We start from the raw sequence: 19,497 nt of genomic DNA, 5'->3' as shown, positions 1-19,497 counted from the left end.
CTCTTTTTTCTTTTTTTTTTTTTTTTTGGATAGGAGTGCTGTCAAATACTATGAACTGCCAAAAGATAAGAATCGTATCAGAGGTGCATAGCTGTAACTGTCTCAGCTTTCAGAAAGCTCCTAAAAAAAAACTAATAATAGTATAACCCCTTCCCCACACTTTGTGATGCCCCAGAAAAGTTCAAGATTTTCCTGACACAATGGAGTCCACTTCTAAAGAGAACAACTTTTACTGGGTCTGTCTGATCCATATGTGCAGAGTCTTTTGTGGGAAATAAGCAACAGCCAAAAATCTATGGGAACTGAAAAGTTGCAGGTTGTGCTGGGATAGTTGGATAGTTTTTTTTTTTTTTTTTTTCCTGAGCAGTAAAAGGCTAAGTGGCTACTTAGTCAGAGGGCTCCTAAGGAATTTAGGGAGGTATATTCAGATGTATCTTGCCACATTACAGAGTAATGTTATTTTAGCAGCTCCTCTTAGCACCGTTCTGTAAACTGAAAGGTTAACATCCTGCAGCAGTAACAGTAAATAAAACTTGGAAAGCATAACTTCAGAGCATGTACTTAACAACTGGAAATAAGTATTTTCTTGTCTGATTACTTGTTTGTTTCATTTTTGTCAAATCTCAGTGGTAATAGTGCCAGTATAATGTGACAGAAAAGAAATTCAAAGAAAATGCTTTTGATTAAACTTCGTAAAATAATGGATAGAAAATCATATGCTTACACACTCCAATATCTGTTACAGATGTTAGAAATGTTTCAAAACTCTAGACCAGTTACTATTAAAAGAGTAATTTCATGGGTAGTTATCTGAAACATCAAAATGAAATTAATTCTTAAAAATTTATTCAGAAATTACAAGATCAAAGTTCAAAATGTATTTTGAAGACAAGCACAAAACTATGTGTATCATTCAAGAGAGCTCCTAAAAGCACATTTTTATGCAATAAAATTTTAGTATTCTCTTTGACACAGTGCATGACTTCTCCAGAAACTTCAGATTAATACACTGGTTTTCATGGTACATATCTATACAAAGAAATCATAGGCAAATAAATACTGTCTTGGTTTATAGACAGTTTCTATATGGCTAGAAACCCTATCATTAAAGCTTACAAAAAATTAAACACATACACTTTTTCAGCAAAGTTCATGAACATTTTTTGTCATTTTTATATTGTTCATAATAATGGAAAGAAACCAGGTAAGTTCATGAAGTTCAAGACCTCACCATGAAATTATGTTGCTGATAGAAGATGTAGCCACTGCTCAGGAGAAACAGTACAATGAAATATTCAGAGAAGTCATATTTGAAATTACTACTTTCACAAAGCATCTCAGAAAATACCTAAAATTACTCACTAGAGAAAACTCTAATGAGAAAGAATAGTTAGAGGAGATGTTCAGTCTGGTAAAGAAAACTCCCTAGACCTGATCCTTAGAAAGCTATCTGGTCCAGGGAAGGGAAGGCGAAGGGAAGGCGAAGGGAAGGCGAAGGGAAGGGAAGGGAAGGGAAGGGAAGGGAAGGGAAGGGAAGGGAAGGGAAGGGAAGGGAAGGGAAGGGAAGGGAAGGGAAGGGAAGGGAAGGGAAGGGAAGGGAAGGGAAGGGAAGGGAAGGGAAGGGAAGGGAAGGGAAGGGAAGGGAAGGAAAGGAAAGGAAAGGAAAGGAAAGGAAAGGAAAGGAAAGGAAAGGAAAGGAAAGGAAAGGAAAGGAAAGGAAAGGAAAGGAAAGGAAAGGAAAGGAAAGGAAAGGAAAGGAAAGGAAAGGAAAGGAAAGGAAAGGAAAGGAAAGGAAAGGAAAGAAATTGAAGCGGTCCCCAGATAACTCTAAAGTAAATGAATTATAAAGGAGATGGTCTTTTTACTGGAATGGAATATGGATTTTCTGACCATTTCTTTCTGGGTACCAACTACCCAGTCAGGTAGTGTTCGTCTTAGTCAGGTAGTGTTCGTCCATAGTGTTCAGAGGTGTGTTCATCTTTACTGGAGTTTGCTCATCAGCAGGGACACTTTATCTCTGTGAACCCTTATGCCTCTTTCTCATAATATACGTAAATCTGAACTCAGAGTTTGAACCTGAAAACCAGAAGGTGAAAAGCATTTGCACAGCCAAAATGGAATGAAATATGGCTTTACATTTTTGGAGACAGTCACTGAAAAGACATGTCACAGGAATAGGTTTTAGACAGGCACTCCACAGTACTAAATGTACCAAATGAAGCAACACAATGGTTTGCAGTTTTTAGAGAAACACCTGATGAATTTCCCAAAAGGAAACTCTCATCAGATTGGACTAATACCAATAAACCTTATCAATTTAGAGCAAGGTAAGTTAGCTCACACAGAGCTTTGCCTTGCCAGAAATTGATTGTACTTGAGATAAATAAATGATAGCTTGAGTAGCTGCCCACAGATATTTCTGTCAATGCAGTTCAGAGAAACTAGATTGCCTCATTCTTTTCTCTAACTTGAAGACTTAGCAAATATAGTTAAGGTGTACAGTAATATTAATTTGCTCCTATAGATGATTGATTTAGTCTTGGGCAGTGTAGGCAGTTACACTAGAAAGCAGGTATAGGAAAAAAAAATCCTCTTCCACAGCTCTTACTTATGACACAGGAGCCTTGTAAAGATGGTTTACCTTTCTGTGGTGAGTAGGCTGGCATGTAGTGCTGGGGAGAAGAGGAATTCCTCCCAGGCACTGGGCACTTTTCTTCTTTCTATGTCTCCTAAGAGGCAGCAGAAAAAGCAAACTCAGCTCCAAACATTTTCCCAGCAGTTTCCTCTTCCCTCCTTGTAGTGGGAGTTGCTCAGCTCCAACCAACGTTCCCCACCCCTCAGGTCCACTTCTTGGAGTACCAAATTGATTGGTTCCTCCAAGGCTCTGTTGCATGTGTTCAAGGTGGGGAATTGCTGTACCAGGTAAGTCTAGGTTCTAGGAGGTCACTGTAAGACAACCTTAAGTAACATATTTGTGAGTCCAGAACAAAGTTGAATTCTGTGATTTGAGATATAATGTCAGAGCTCTTCCTATGACACATTATTATACCTAATGTGTAAAAGAGTAGATACATAGCCTAATGTGGGGGATAGTATAATCTGCTTTTCTATAAAATCTTCCCGGGAAGATTAAGTGATCCTTACCTATCTAAGGGTAGCTTCAGACTTTTCATTTAATTTCATGTTTCTACTAGAGGACATAGCTCTTCTGTTCCTTCCAACACCAGTTCTAAAACTCACCATAATAGTAAACTTTATTTGTGAACGTATTTAACATAGATATTCTTCTGTACCTAACTCTGTTTTCACTACTGTTTCAAACAAGTGAAACAACTAGACTTAGTGACTTCAAAAGCTCCTTCTCAGATTGTATAATGAAATTGCTTCCCCATCTCTCTCTTTCTTACTATAAAGTATGTATTTTCAGTTTAACACTATTTTTTATTTCAGATCAATGGTATATTTATTTTTTCCTTTAAACTTTTAACTTCAATTAACTATGTTTTGAAGTCCAGTAAAAATTCTGATTTAAACATTCAAAAAAATCCCTTTTTTGTTTTTGATGTGAGAAATCCATGTTTTTAACCTTCAGCAGCTGAAACTGCCATCAACATTCAAGGAGTATAAGATGAGCTGCACTGGATAAACAATGATCCATCAACTCAAAAATGACCAAGGAATGGCAGATGTTGGAATACTCAGCAAAAGCCTCAGATGCAAAATAGGGAAAGAAAAATGATTAAAGGGTTTGTACGGCTTGAAGTATGGGCATAGTCATATATACTCTTTATAGTATTAGAAGATAAACTCTGGGATGTCTTAGGAGGACCTGCACAATGTATCCTCCCAAGATTTTAATAATATATAGTGATTGTCCTCATCCTTTTTTCCTGACAGGGAAGGGCCCCATGCTGGCTTCATCTGAGTAAGCCACCAAGGAGTATATAGGGAGACCAAAACCAAGATGACAATAGCAAATTCTGCTGCTGCATTGGAGCTCTCTAGTGGAATACATGCTGCAGAGCAACCTCCTCTTAACTGAAGGCTCATGCATTTACCTCAGTTCCTCAGTTTCCAGAACGCAACTATATTCTGGCATTCCTAAGGAGTGAAAAAGCACCAGCGCTAAATCACTTTCTGCCAGAACAATATTATATTGTGTTTCTTAAGAGAGGAGCTGAGGAAAAGAGGTAATATGCAAAATAACAAAGGTGAAATGCATTTCTACTACATCTATACACTTATGAAGAAACAAGATAACAAAAGGTACTTATTCATCCAATCCTTTGTGCAGGCAAAAAAAAAAAAAAAAAGTCAGAATCAATGATATCTAATCTTAAATAGCATATATTATTTTGACTATCTAACAAAACATACCAAAATATTGGGCTTGATTGCCATTCTGAGTACATGAAGATAAATGGTATGCAGAAAAAATTAACATATCCAACAACACCCTCTTTTTCAATGTCTATTGTGCATTTAGCCTAACTCCAATGAAACTCTCAACAGCATAATCCAGCAGCAAAGTAAGGTTCAAAGACAGCTATGTTTCTGCTGGGATATAAACTAGACATTCTGGATGACCAGCACATAATTTTTTTACTCATATTTTTAATTTGTGTTAGCTGGGCACAGATAAATATAAAACCCATAGGACAAGACTGAGTTTGAAGAAGATTCAGAATTTTCCATTTGACATGTTTTTTTCTGCTTACTTCAATATTAAAATCATTTAAATGGGCACCACTAATGATCCAAGCTCATTTGAGGTAGGACTGCTGCAGTTTGGGTAACAGATAAATAAGAGGATGTTAGCACTCTCTGTCAACCACAGGAGGGTACTGAAGGCCAAAACTCTGTTATACTTCCACTTGACCCTTCATAATAAAGGAATCCCACTTAAGCAGTGCTGCTGAGGGAATCACAGCGCAGAGAGACCAACCTGATTCATTCTCCATCTTCTTCCCTTTTTCCCTGCTGTTTGGCCACATCAGAGGTTCTGAGAGAACTACATGTGAGGTAGTTGCTACACTCAGTGTCACCTGGAGGCTCAGAAGCAGCATGGCCCTCATTTTAAGTCTAGCATCTGCACTCCAGGAAATCTTTGTCCAGTCCTGGCTAAGCCTTGGATCCCTTCATTTCCTGTGTGTAATGGCATGAAATTAAGAGGAAAAGATATTGGAAAGGAGGCAATATATAAAACAACAAGATTGTATGTGCATTTATACTACATCTATAGACTTGTGAAGAAACGGGAACAAAGTATTCTGGTTCATGAAACCAGCACAGGAGACTGGGTAGAATATACATACAGCAATATCATTCATAACCTGTGTCAACAGAATTTTTTATTTTTATTTTATTTTATTTTATTTTATTTTATTTTATTTTATTTTATTTTATTTTATTTTATTTTATTTTATTTTATTTTATTTTATTTTATTTTATTTTTTAAGCAGAGCATATACTTATGCATATAAATAGCTTTCTAATCAATTAGATGTCATCAACATAAAGATCCAGATTCTATTACTGTGAAACATTAGAGACCCCATTATTCATCACTAATGAGGATTATATACCTGATGTTACCATAGCACTTAAAGGCATCAGGTGACTATTGGTTCTCTTGCTGTTTACAGTTGAGCAAAAATACCATAAGAAACAGACCGTAAGTGACAAAGCCAGTGTTGCACTACGATTAGCTTTCCTGTCTCTCTCCATAACAGAAAACATAGGATTTCCATGATTTGCAGTTTGAACAGCTCTGTTCTCAAAGAATTCACTTTCCAGGCTTGTAGAAATTGTTGTACATTAATAAACCAATGAAGAAGGGAAGTAGAGAAGATGAGGAACTATAAAATGAGTACATCATTGTAAAGTAGAAGGAGGTTTTGTCCCACCATCTGTGTTTCATATCACCTTCTAAGCAATGATCTAATTTTTTATAAAATTCTCAACAAAAGAAGGAAATAGAAACTAGCTAAAGAATTTCCTTACCTTAATATCTGTTCTGAAATCTTAGAGGCATCCTTAAAAAGCAAAATATTCTAGGAATTTTTGACATAAAATTCCATTCATAGGTAATAAGTCTTACCGAAGTTCATTTGTTCCTATTTTGAAAAACACACGGGGTAAGATTCAGATCATGTACTTGTGTGCCGTTGATAAACCTGAGGAGCAATTAGGAAGCCTGAGCTGAATAAAGAGAATCTGAATATTTGCTCTCCAGCATGATGTAACCCTGAACACAGCAAGATTCCAAAGATTTGTATTTTATGCCATAAAGTCCTTCAAATCATCTTTATCAGAGTGGACACTAAAGTTCCCTTCTGAATCTCATCTCAAGTTATCCCTGGAAACCTGAGTTTGCATTCCAAAAAGATGGGGGGAAGCCCTTCTTCCGCTGTTTTTATGAATTGGTTACTGCTGGATAAACATAAATGTATAAATATATATAAAATAAAATAAATAAATTTTCCTCAGGGTTTTTTTTACTACTGAGTACGGTAGTTTACAGAGCCATTTTACCTTATGATTTCCTCCTGTTTTGTGCTCCTGGTAGAGAAGTCTAAGCAACATTTCACACTCATGTTTCTATTCAGCATCACTTTGGAGAGCTCAGCATCTCTAACAGAGGTGAAAACCTTTTACTGTACTGGGAACCTTGGTGTGCCAACTTCATTATTGTGACTCCCCTCTCTGGGCCAGGCAAGCACTAAGTTGGCTAATTCAGGTGATCAGAGTCTACACTGAGTCTACATCTGGTTTAAATCAACAAATCAACAACTGTATATTAAAGTGACTAGGCACTCTTTTTTTTTTTTTTTTTTTTTTTTTGTGTGTTTGTTTTGTTTTGTTTTCTGGATTAATTGTATACACAATTTTCTTTCATACTTCCATTGTTCAGTCTAGACTCCTCTTTGAGCCTTGGAGTCCTCCTGAAAGTGATTCATTACCACATGATTGGAGGATGGAGGAAAATCCTCAACCTAAAAAAGGTTTTTGAAACCCTTATCATTTTCTTCAAAGTAAATAGATGGCTATGTTTTGATCTGGCATACATCATTGTTATATGGTACAATATTTCATTGAAACTTTTGGGAAGGAAAGGGAAAATGAAGAGCTTTGTGAGTAGCTAAAAAACTATTTGAAGAACAAGAGGTCATTGAGCAAGATAAATATGTGTAATGGCACAGCAGGATCCAAGTGAATGAGTAGAGAAATCATGTTGTTCAAATAGAAAATCTTCAGATTTGTCTTTAGGTACCTTATTCTTACAGATAAAGTAATGTAGTATTAGATAAGATATCAAAAGGATTCCATTCTGCCTCTCTGCATTATACATGTATGTGTCTGGATTTAGTATGCTACCAGAGACCCTGGTAGAAATTCATCCGACTTGTTGGGGTTTCCGTAAGTTTCATTTATAGCTTGTCCTGGGGCTTAATTACCACTATAGTTAGTTTTTAAAGAATACCTAATGGAAACCTTCATTATAAATTATGACTTTCTTTTATTTCCTGACATCACAAGCATCCTCTTAATGCATGTTTATGGACTTTTACATCTCATTTGTTTTTTAGTTGATTATTTAAACTTGAAAATATATTTATTTATTTATTTATTAATAATGGAAAAGCACATCTACCTTATCAAAACTATTACAACTAGTTTTCATGGTCATGCTTTCAGATTGCATGTATTACATTAGGCAAATACATTAGTATAACGTCACAATATCAGATACATTTCTTGTAAAAACTGGGTCCTAGTGGAACTGTCTAGACTGTTATATTCACCTGTTGTTTACATATAAAGTGGTACAGTGAATGTATATAACCTTTTTTGACTAGAATATCCTTCACATTTTCAATCAGAAAATGTGTAACAGGGAGAAAGAAGGCAATTTCTCCACTTTTCACTCCATTAAGAGCTTCTACACCTGTCTGTAACAGGCTTCTCTAAGTAGTTTCATGTAAAAGCTCCTCTTGCATTTTAGCAGTGTAATGTTATCTATGTGAAGAACTCCCCTTTACTATATTGACTTGGATATTACTGTTCCTTTCAGGTATGTCAGTTGTGACTAATTTGTTCTAAGAAAAACAACATATTTAGAAGATGTCTGTATGTCCACTTTCCTCCTTCTTTTAGTATATAGGGAAAACTGAGTATATATAATTTTCTTGCCTCCAGAGATTTGTCTCTATTCATTTTTCCATGTAATTTCCATGCATAACCACATGAACTCAAAAAATACAGAACTTGGCCCATAGTAAAACAGATGTTTCTCTATAATAGACTGTGCCTGTGTAGTCAGACACACAGTAGCCAGTTTTGTTTGAATATAAAGTTTATTTGTGGTCCTTTTGCTGCTGGAGAAAACAGTTCTCCTTTGCTTCTGTTGTTTTGAATGCTTGTTTTGTTGTTGGTTGCTTGTTTTCATTTTTAAAACTATGGCTTCTGAACTAATATTTAAATGTTCAACCCACAGGCCAATGAAGCAGGTAGAATTTATTTCAGAGACAGATTTCAGTCTTAGTTATTAATTAGGAAAGAAAAAAAAAAAACTCTGACACAGAAATGTTCTTTCAAAAGTGAGACCTGGATGGATGTCCTGAAAGACTATACAATTAATCTACTATAGTGAAAATAAATGTGTTATCTTGAAAGCAGAGTAGAAAAAGACACATGCAAAAGAGCTTTTTTCAGCACAAAGATGCACATGACTGTCCCCACAGGGACACTCCCTGTCTCCCATTGTTCTTGATTACTATTTCCTCATTTTGTGGTTATAGATCAATGACTGCACTTTTTTACCGAAACGTGTTTCTATCAATAAATCTTTTTCATCTCATTGCGCCCATTCCAATTTATTTGAAATTGGTAATAGCTTTGGCCATTTTCCAAATTTTTGTTTCTTTTCCAAAATTTTTTGAGTCATTCATGAGATTCATGTGTACTTTTTTTCCCAGCAGGTCCATCTTGGAGTTTATCAGGATGTCTCCAGAATGATTTCTACTGATCAGTGCAACAAATCTCTAGTAATAAGTCAAAAGTATTCATGCACTGGAGACTGGAAAGGTTCCTAATATAAAGATCTTTACACACTGTTTTCTTAAATGAAAAAATTAACTTTGGAACTCTTGGAGTCTCTCTGGACATTGATGACATTACCATTTGTCCAATGACTTTGAGAAAATCAGTTCATCCTCAGCTTATGTAGTAAAGAAATCCTTCACCAGATACTTGCATGAGAGTGGGATACTATCTATATTTTCCTTGGAGAACTGCTGAATTTGGAGCAGTGGATAATAATAATTAATAATAATAATAAAGAATAATAATAATTAACAATAAAGGTGTAATTATTAATAATAGTAATAATAAATAATAATAATAATACATATTTTGCTTCTGATGCAAAATATGTGCTTCTGATGAGAACCATGTTCAGAAGAGCCTTTGTGAGAATGACAATGAAAGTACTGCAGAACTAAAGTTCTAAAAGTAGTGAAGAAATAAAAAAGATTTTAGCATTCTTGGTGATGATTTTAGCAGTAGAAGATGAGGCCTCTATGCTATTTGCTGTATGTGTGAGAGGAAACTAAAATCTGGAAATGCCTATTATTTTTCATTGCCTGTAAAAAGGATAGAAGGTGACTCATTGAAATTTAGACTCATACACTGTAGGCATCTGAGGACAGGTGCAACTAATAACAAATACACTTCAACATTTTGATAGCAATGAAAGCATGTAGTTTTACTTAGCATTCATGATTCTGGTGAATTATTAATGAAGAATACACAACATTGAAGTGAACGATGAAATATTTTGAATACGTCTACATAAATATGCTCTTTTGCATATTTATGCAAATAACAAAATATAAATATAAAAATATTTATGCAAATAACAAAATAACATAATATAATAAAATAACAAAAATGTTATTTTGTTTTCATAGATACAAAGTTGTACAAATGTGATGCTCAAAATAGCATCTCATGGTATCAGATGGTGATAAAGAGGATTTTTCAGTTCTTTTTTTACATAGTGTCACATAATTAGAAATGTCTCTGGAGAATGAGATGACCATATCCCAAAGTACACACATGTCAGAGAAATATTCTTTTCTGTCTTTGGGTATGCCTCTTGGCAATTTTTTAAAAGTTATAACTCTTCCTCCTACTTTTAAAGTTCTCACACAACTAATTACATCTTTACCTTTAGCCACTGTGATTTCTCTAATATACCAAAAAAAAAAAAAAAAAAAAAGGAAAATGAAAATGAAAGAACTGCCATACTGTAGGTCTCTATTCACAATGATGCACCATCTGATTTCTTTTGTTATTTTTGTTCTTTTTCTAAAAACTCTCTTCAACCTCGGGTCTTGGAAGTGGCAAGATATTTCCAGGGTTGCCCTTCCTGGAACATCCCAGGAACATTCCCTTCCTGGAACATTACCCTTCCTGAAACATTACCCTTCCTGAAATATGTGATAGGATTATACGTTCCAGAAAGATGCTGAGAGAGATGCTGATCAGCAAATTGATCAAAATAAAATGCTAGGTTTAGACACTGATACAATGATCAAACACAAAATAATAATTTTGACAGAGTAGCTGGGAACAAAGAGGAACCTGCGAGCATATCATCATTTGTTCACATCTGAAGGCAGATCTTACTTTTTCAGAAGTTAACCTCTAGCATTCCCCACATGTTATGGTATATTATGAAATGAAACTGGTGGCCAAACTAGGAAAATAGGCTACTCTGCTTCTTGCTTTATACTGCTTATGGCAGCTGCAGAAGTGGAAGGTATCTGTACAATCCACAGACAGCACTAAAAGGACCACATTGCTGAACAGTGTTTGTGCTACTCTGGGACATAGGCACTGGCTTCCATAAATACATGGATCAGCGCAGACTGTGATGTAAAATAAATAGGATTCTGCAGTCATCTAAAGAGAAATGCATCTTTGAAAGACCTTGTCTGCCTTTTATTGACTAATTTGCTCTAACGGTTGTAGATATTAATGAAGCCAGAACTCAAATATCTACTGCCCTTTTGTTTTCTGAATTTATTGCTATGCTAAAAGTACTACTAATTCTAGGGATTTTGACTATATCAAAGGCTAAAAAATCCAGGAAGCTAAAATATCCTGGCAGACAACATCATGAAATAAATGAGCTAGGCAGTACAATAATATTATGTTAGTATCACATAACTTGTACTGGAAAGGCTTCCTCCAAAGTCTGGATTGCACCTGTTATCTAAGTGGTTCTTCCCACTTATAGAGAAACTCCTGTCACTGGTATTACAGATTTGTGCATATTGTGGGCATAGAAGCCATCTCAGACTGTTCTCACACTCTAACTTAGGAAGCACAGGAAGGTGTAATGCAGAATAAGGCTTTGAGAGCCAAAATCAGGAAAGGCTGACCACGAGCTAGCTTGGACACATCTTGTCCATTACATCACCAGCTTCAGAACCTTGCACCTACAGTAACTGAGAATAAATACCACAGACCATCTCAAGTCTGTGTTAATAAACAGTCAAAGGCCTCAAAACAGACAGGTTGTGAATAATCTTTCTTTAGTCATGACAATTTTCATTGTCAAGCCAAGTCCAAGAATTACCCAGGGAAAGTTGCAAACACTCTACATTCTTCACCAGGATGGTTCTAACAATTCCATTCCAGGATAATTGCCAGGCATTCTTGAATACACTAATAGAGCTGCTGCCTATAAATTAAACACTTAACTGAGCATAGGGGTCAAATACTGAATAGGAAGACCTATTTCTGTCGCACCTCAAGTACTGTGTTCAGTTTTGGGCCCCTCACTACAAGAAGGACATCGAGGTGCTTGAGCGGGTCCAGAGAAGGGCGACGAAGCTGGTGAGGAGCCTGGAGAACAAGTCCTACGAGGAGCGGCTGAGGGAGCTGGGCTTGTTCAGCCTGGAGAAGAGGAGGCTCAGGGGCGACCTTATCGCTCTTTACAGATACCTTAAAGGAGGCTGTAGTGAGGTGGGGTTTGGCCTGTTCTCCCACGTGCCTGGTGACAGGACGAGGGGGAATGGGCTAAAGTTGAGCCAGGGGAGTTTTAGCTTAGATGTTAGGAAGAACTTCTTTACCGAAAGGGTTGTTAGACATTGGAACAGGCTGCCCAGGGAAGTGGTGGAGTCACCATCCTTGGAAGTCTTTAAAAGACATTTAGATGTAGAGCTTAGGGATATGGTTTAGTGGGGACTGTTAGCGTTAGGTCAGAGGTTGGACTCGATGATCTTGAGGTCTCTTCCAACCTAGAAATTCTGTAAATATCAAAGAAGAGCTGGTCATCTGGAACAACTTCTTCACTGAAAGGGTTGTGAGGCACTGGAACAGGCTGCCCAGGGAAGTGGTGGAGTCACCATCCCTGGAGGTCTTTAAAAGACGTTTAGATGTAGAGCTTAGGGAAATGGTTTAGTGGGGACTGTTAGCGTTAGGTCAGAGGTTGGACTCGATGACCTTGAGGTCTCTTCCAACCTAGAAAATTCTGTGATTCTGTGATTCTGTGTGATTCTGTGAAAGGCTAGTGGCATTGCTAATCTACATATGTAGTGAGTAGTTTAATTACAAAGTGTAAATCTGAACAGAATATGGGGCTGAATATGTATGAGGAGTCTGATCACAAATGTTGGAATCCAGCTCTGCAGTGTCTGCAGGTCAGAAGGACTTAAAAACGGGGTGGGCACAAATGAAATCTAAGACCCAAGCAGAGCAACACACCAAAGCATGAGGTGTGACTGCTCGACTGCTCAGATAGCAGGACTGCTTCTCTCCTCTCCTCCCCCAACACACAAACACACACATACACACTTCCATGAAGCTAGAATCACAAAGGGCAGCACAAGGCATCCAGCCAACACTTCAACCCAGAGATGACTTTCCATCAGGGTGACTTGACAGCAACAGAGGGCATGCAGTTAAATAAGTAGCCTGAAAAAGTTGTGTGAAATACCAGTAATACAGCTTGCCAGCTGCACAACACTAACTTTAAAATAAGGTATGGGTGTTACAATGACTTCTGGAAGAAGAGAGCCTGCAGATTCTGTTCTGCAGTTCAGTTACAGACAGACTCAGATAGTCAAACTTGAGACAAGATAAATGCTGGGAATAGAGACTATTGCACAAAACATTTGGAGATGCCAAGAGAACAAGTCCCCTGAAGAGTAGGAAGCAATTCTACTTAAAGTTACAACTTTCAGAATAAAAGTGGAAGGATATTTAATTTTGGAAACGAACATGTGGTTTTGAATAACAAGACCATCACTCTTGAAAGCATAAATTAATGTGCTGCCTGGAAGTAAATAGGTGTTCCCCATCTTAAAAAGTTAGTTTATAATTACCAAATTATTTTTATACTTCCTTTTCAGCATTTGAAGTTGGACACCATTGAGGATGGAGACCCACTCCCAGATGTGATCTGTTATGGAACAACACTTAGACATTATTGACATTCATAAAATGTCTGGCTAGTCTTGTAGGCTCTTCATTTCCTTTTCACCTAAGTTCTGATCTCATTTCTTGTTAGACACTGAGGATTCAGAGGTTCACAGTATGTGAGTAAAGTTCTTAACATATGTGCTTAGGATCTTCTTTCCCAAATGTCCAAGGAGGTTGAGCTGTGCTCCTGTCATTCAGGAGAGTAGTAAAAATATTTTGTTTTTGTTTTTCCTTCCCTCTCTAAGTACAGAACATTTCAGGGGTGGAGGCCCAGCTCAGGAAGAAATGCTCGTCTCTTAAATTCCTCTTTAAGGGGAGTGGGAGCTGAGAAAAATGAGGTAATTTCCATTTTCCCTTTAATTCTTCCCAGGACAATACACATTTTTCTAGGGGAAATGTCACCTCAAGCTGCATTAATTATAATGCTACTTTATAAGCAGCATAGAAGAATACATAAAACATAATTCTTACAACCCCCAGAGTGAAAAATCCTAGTACTTCCTCTACATGCTACATGTGTCAACATGAGGTACATCATGATGCTATTGCACATTATTTCAGAATACCATTGAAACTGAAATTACTTTATACATCTTAGTTGAAGATGTTTGAAAGTTGAACTGATCTGACCACAGAAGTAAATGAGAATGTATAGGGCTCAATCAGAAGCTAAAAAGGTTGCAAGCCACAAAGATAATGAGAAACAGCTTTTCTGCCCTGGAGAAGTAATTTTTCTTACAGAAGTTATACCAAGCAGGAGACAGGCTTTCACAGAATAATTTGAATACCATAGACTGACTTTCCCAGGAAATCACTCTCTCTTTCTCGCCTTACCATATTTTGTTGCCATGTTCTGTTCTCTTAATTCATCGGGTCTAACACAGAGTTACAGTGAAATGTACCTTTAAAAATGGTTCCCTTATGCCACCATCCTCTCTAAAAACCCACCAACATAAGAACCTCATTTATGTAATAATGTGATCTAGAGTCAGAATGAGAGAACTAGTAAGACACTGAAGTCAACTTCCATGAGAATACAGTATGAGTCCATACAGATTAAACCATCTCTCTTCAGATGTGATGCATTACCTCAGCAGCAGAACAACCTCTTCTACAGTCTTTCCCATAGGGATTATGACAATATGACAACAGCTCTTACACAAAAGAAAAGAAGTGGACACACTTCAAGCAGCAAGGTTTGATTCAGTTAGCAGCCTGTAACTGCTTTTTATTTGTTTGTTTCTTTGTTTATTTTCCAGTCTTCAAAGTTTTTCCAAGCTCTGAAACTATCTACTTATACCATCTTCAGTATTCAGAAGCTAAACATTGTCAATAACTACTCAGGTATGTTACAGTACAGATCTGCTCATGTTCTATGTGGAGTCCCATGCTTGCCAAAGGGACTGCAGTCATGCATGAACAACAACAACAATGCCACCAACAATAACAACAAAAAAGGAGGACTACCATGATGTCAAGAAAAAAAAAATATTTCTTTTTTATCTTTTCAATATTTTCCCCTGCATACCAGTTTGACTCCAAAAGGAAAGATTAAAATATTTGTTACTCAAGGAGTCAAATTAGAATCGTTTTTGCTCATACTCTTTCTTCATTTTTGACAGTGCAAGGCACTGTGGGACTTGGCAGATCTTAATATATGGCTCTTCTGGGAATTAGAAATGTTCAGAGTGAGATGTTGGCAAATATTTTCCCATTGTTTTAAGATTTTTTAATGTACTATGTTGACTGTTCATCCTGTACTAGAAATGAAATCCTTTTTGCAGAGATTGCAGGCATCATCCACTTTTTTTTGCTAAGATTCCCTAACATTTTTCTGAAAATATGAGATGCACCCCTTGAAGAAGCCAGCTGGAGTGTGTCAGACACTCCAGTGGGAAATACATATGAATCAGTTCAAAAACCTAAAATAACATACTCATTACAGTGCGTTGCTTTCTGACTGTCCCTTTCAATTTTCTCAGGTGAAAGTCAGGAGAAAATTTAAATGCACCATAACAGAGAGATCATCTGCTAATATTTGTAGAAGGGTCAGACGCTGAGATATTTGTTGTCTTCGTGTAAGAAATCAGGGAAAAACACTTTAGACAGTGCAGTTCATAGCTCTTTCAAATACATTAGAGAAATCCATTCCATAAGTGTGGTCTGGAATCAAAGTATTTGTTCAGGAGAGTTTGGGGTTCTTTAATGATTTTGCACTAGATGTTTCTTTTTTACTACTAAGGCAAAATTATGCAGCAATTTAAAAATTTTTGGAATGACTTGAACATAATAGCTTAGCCACATGTTTGTTGTCACAAAATTGACATAGGTTCAGTAAGAACACAGCCTATGTTCAGCTAAAGTATTTGTAAACACATCAAAATTATGTGAGCCTTATCTGGACTGATACTCAGCCAGCTAGCCCCCACCCAGCTCCCAATAATCTCTACACACACAATGTCACATATTCCATTGCATCAGTATGTGTGGCAAATATAGAACTGAAGATAATGAGTGTACTGAAGTTCAGTTTTCAATTTAGAAAAACTGAACTAACTTCAATACACTTCACGTATCTCACAGTGAGCCTGAGATCTTCAGAAAAAGGTAGAATTATTGAATATGTCAATATATTAAAAACAAATAAAAAATAAAAAAATCTGACAGCATTAAAAATGTAAGTTTTTTCTTTTTCTTTCTCTTTTTCTTTCTCTTTTTCTTTTTCTTTTTCTTTTTCTTTTTCTTTTTCTTTTTCTTTTTCTTTTTCTTTTTCTTTTTCTTTTTCTTTTTCTTTTTCTTTCTTTTTCTTTTTCTTTTTCTTTTTTAATATTCTTTCTTTCTCTCTTCTACTTCCTTTTCATTTTCCTCTGTAATCAATAAAAATGAATGACTATATAATTACTTTTTCTTTTTTATATAACAAAATGGCTTTGGAAGTGATAGAGCATCATTTCTTTAATCCTGTTATAGAACTAAGGGACGAATTTTTCTTTTTTTTTTTTTTTTTCCTTCTATTTGATAATGCTTCCTAGAGAAAGACAATAATAAATTAGAAAATAAAATAAAATAAAATAAAAAATAAATGTTAAACATCATTCACTTATTTATATCTTACATATATATATATATATATTGACGGAAAAAAAGCAGGATTTTCAACTGGGAACTTAACCTATTAATATATTCTTTGCATTTAAATGTTTTTCATAGAAACAATATTTTATTCATCATAAAAAACTTACATTTTTTTCTTTGTTTTTGTTTGTTTGTTTTTGTTTTTGTTTTTGTTTTTTTGTTTGTTTGTGTTTGTTTGTTTTCCAGTTAGAAAGTTTCAGGAACTTGTAGTTTAAGACTAATATCACTTATAAGGGAATCCACAGAGCTGTCAATCATATCTTTTCCTAAGTATCTGCCGTAAATATGGATATTAAATCTGCATTGTTGACTTTTAAAATTCTTGACTTTTAAAAATGTGGAGGTAGTATAAAAAATAAACCAACACAAAGAAGCTTCGAGAAATAGATATATAATGGTCTCAAGTGAGATTAAGTAGATCCATGATTTCTTACCAGTTATCAGGATATTAATTAACCTTGTTTTACTACAGCTGTTCTGAATAACATGGAAACTACAGATGATAGCTCATCATGTAAACATCCAAGACAATATCTAGAACACTGTGTTCAGTTAAGTCCTGTTAACATATGTGACTCTACTAAAACAGTTGTGTTAGAGATATTTTAATTTCTGAAAAATATGCTTGAAAAGACTCAAGCAACTTGTAAACTTTTTCCAGTAGGGAATAGTTCTGTTGTCCAAACACTGAATTTCAAGTGTGCCTACATACTGCTGTGGGTTAACTTATCATTAACTGAACAGTGTTTATAAGTGATTGGTATGTTACAGGGCAAGGCTGCCTTTTGGACAGATGAGCTACAAGAATTACAGCACCAGTGTGAACCTCATGAAGTTCAAGGTAAAATGACAATTCCTGCACCTGGAGCAGAATAACCTGATGCAGCAATCCAAGCTGAAAGTGGCTTTGCAAAAACGACCTGGATGCTGGACAGCAAATTGAGTATGGGTGTGTAATAGTAACAGTGTGCCCAAAGAAGCATTTCTGGATTCCCCAGTCGGAAACTGAGGAAGTCCAAGCTCTGACTACACTTGAGTCAACTCAATTAAACACATCATGTATGTGCACTGGCAGGATCAAAGGCAACAGTGCTTTAGGGAAAATCAGAAAACCTGATGCCAGAGACTCTGAAAGGTCTGCTTCTATCGTGGAGACAGAATGATGAATAGCAAAAGTAATTCTGTCTCCTAATGCTATTTCCATAAACACAGGATTATGAAGGTGCCACCAGTTAAATTATACATTTTCTTATTCTATATCAGATATTTCAGTGCCATATAGCTGGTTTAGAAATTGATATATTTTCTACCTTTCTTGAGATGTATGATGATTCCTAAGAGGACATAGGTACTTATTTGGATGTTTTATGTGGTCTTCATATCACACTTGAACTTCAACAGCTTTGCTTTTATGACTAAGTCACAATATCTTGGAAGGGTATTGGAGTGGCAATGGGGGATAGTTTGACAAGACTTTCATAGCCAATCTACTACCCAAAGGTTCTCCCCCATTACCTGTTATTGCTAGGCTGGATTGAAAGTTTTGAAGTTAACCCTACTACCTGCTTCCAGATCCATCTTACATTCCTGTTCTTTCAAGTCTAAGAGATGAAAAGATACCCTGAGATGTCTGGTCACAGTCAAGTAATACGGGCATGTGTACACTGCACAATAAAGATGACAATCCAAACTGTAAACATCACATAGTGAAACGCAGTCTTATGTGGAGAAAGTAACTCAGATCCATAAACACTTAAGCCACGTGACTGTGGCCAAGTGCCAAAGGTAATAAACTTTGATTCTTAACAGATTTCAAAACAGTTTTCAAAACATCTAGCTTTGTGTCATGTTAATGAAGCTTGCCATGGGTCTAAACTAATAGCAGTGCTGACTTTGAGCATATAAGGAGACTCTGTACTTCCTCTCTAATATCTGTCATTCAGCAGGGTTTCTCATGAAGTACAGCACAAGAGTAGTTATGAAAGTCCAGATGGACTTGACAGCATTTTGTGTATAAGGGAAACTTTCTTCCCCATTGTCCTAGTTTCAGTTAGGACAGAGTTAATTTTCCTCCTAGTAGCTGGTAGGGTGCTATGTTTTGGCTTAGGATGAGAAAGAGTGCTGATGTTTTAATTGTTGCAGAGCAGTGCTTACACCAAGCCAAGGACATTTCAGTTTTTTGCTCTGTCCTGCCAGCAGGCAGGCTGGAGGTGCAGCAAGAGCTGGGAGGGGACAGACCCAGAACAGCTGACCCAAACTAGCCAAAGGGGTATTCCATACCATCTGATATCATACTAAACAATATATAGGGGTGGCTAGCCGGGGTGGGAGGGCTGGACTGCTCGGGGTTAGGCTGGGCATTGGTCAGTGGGTGGTGAGCAATTGCATTGTGCATCCCTTGTTTCATACACATTGTTATTAGTAGTACTATTATTGTAATTATCATTATTATTACTATTGTTATTATTATTTTTCTGTTTTAATAAACTGTCTCTATCTCAACTCACAGGCTTCATTTTCCAGTTTATCTCCCCCATCCCAGAGAGGAAGAAGGGAAGATGAGTGAACAGTTGTGTGGTATTTAGCTGCCGGCCGGGTTAAACCACAACATGGTTTATCACAACATGGAAATGGTCAAATGTGCAATAGAGTAATAGAACAACTGAAAGAGCTGAAAGTCTTCCTATGATTGTAACAGGCATTGTATTGAAGATTTTTCAGGCTTCCTTTATTTAAGAGTATACTGGAGGAAGTGTATTAAAAGTTTCTATATCTAGAGAACTCTATTCTTAGTAAAACTTCCTCCTTTTCCACCAATGTCACTCCTCCAAATGTTATCAGGTGAAAGGGAAAACATTAGTTGTAGTG

At 36.4% G+C, this 19,497-nt stretch overlaps 1 long non-coding RNA gene across 1 annotated transcript; it reads right to left on the bottom strand.

Moving 5' to 3' along the window:
• Nucleotides 1-1,939: 1,939 nt before the first annotated feature.
• Nucleotides 1,940-4,959, bottom strand: LOC309879019. The gene is made up of 3 exons (XR_014317645.1): nt 4,946-4,959; nt 2,642-2,729; nt 1,940-2,076 (listed from the first exon to the last, which is right to left on the bottom strand). It is a non-coding gene; the product is annotated as an uncharacterized lncRNA (long non-coding RNA).
• Between the last annotated feature and the right edge of the window lie 14,538 nt (nt 4,960-19,497).

The sequence above is a fragment of the Aythya marila genome, assembly GCF_965140915.1.
Source record: "Aythya marila genome assembly, chromosome: 1".
Classification (NCBI taxonomy): Eukaryota; Metazoa; Chordata; class Aves; order Anseriformes; family Anatidae; genus Aythya; species Aythya marila.
This window is presented reverse-complemented; position numbering and strand designations above follow the sequence as displayed.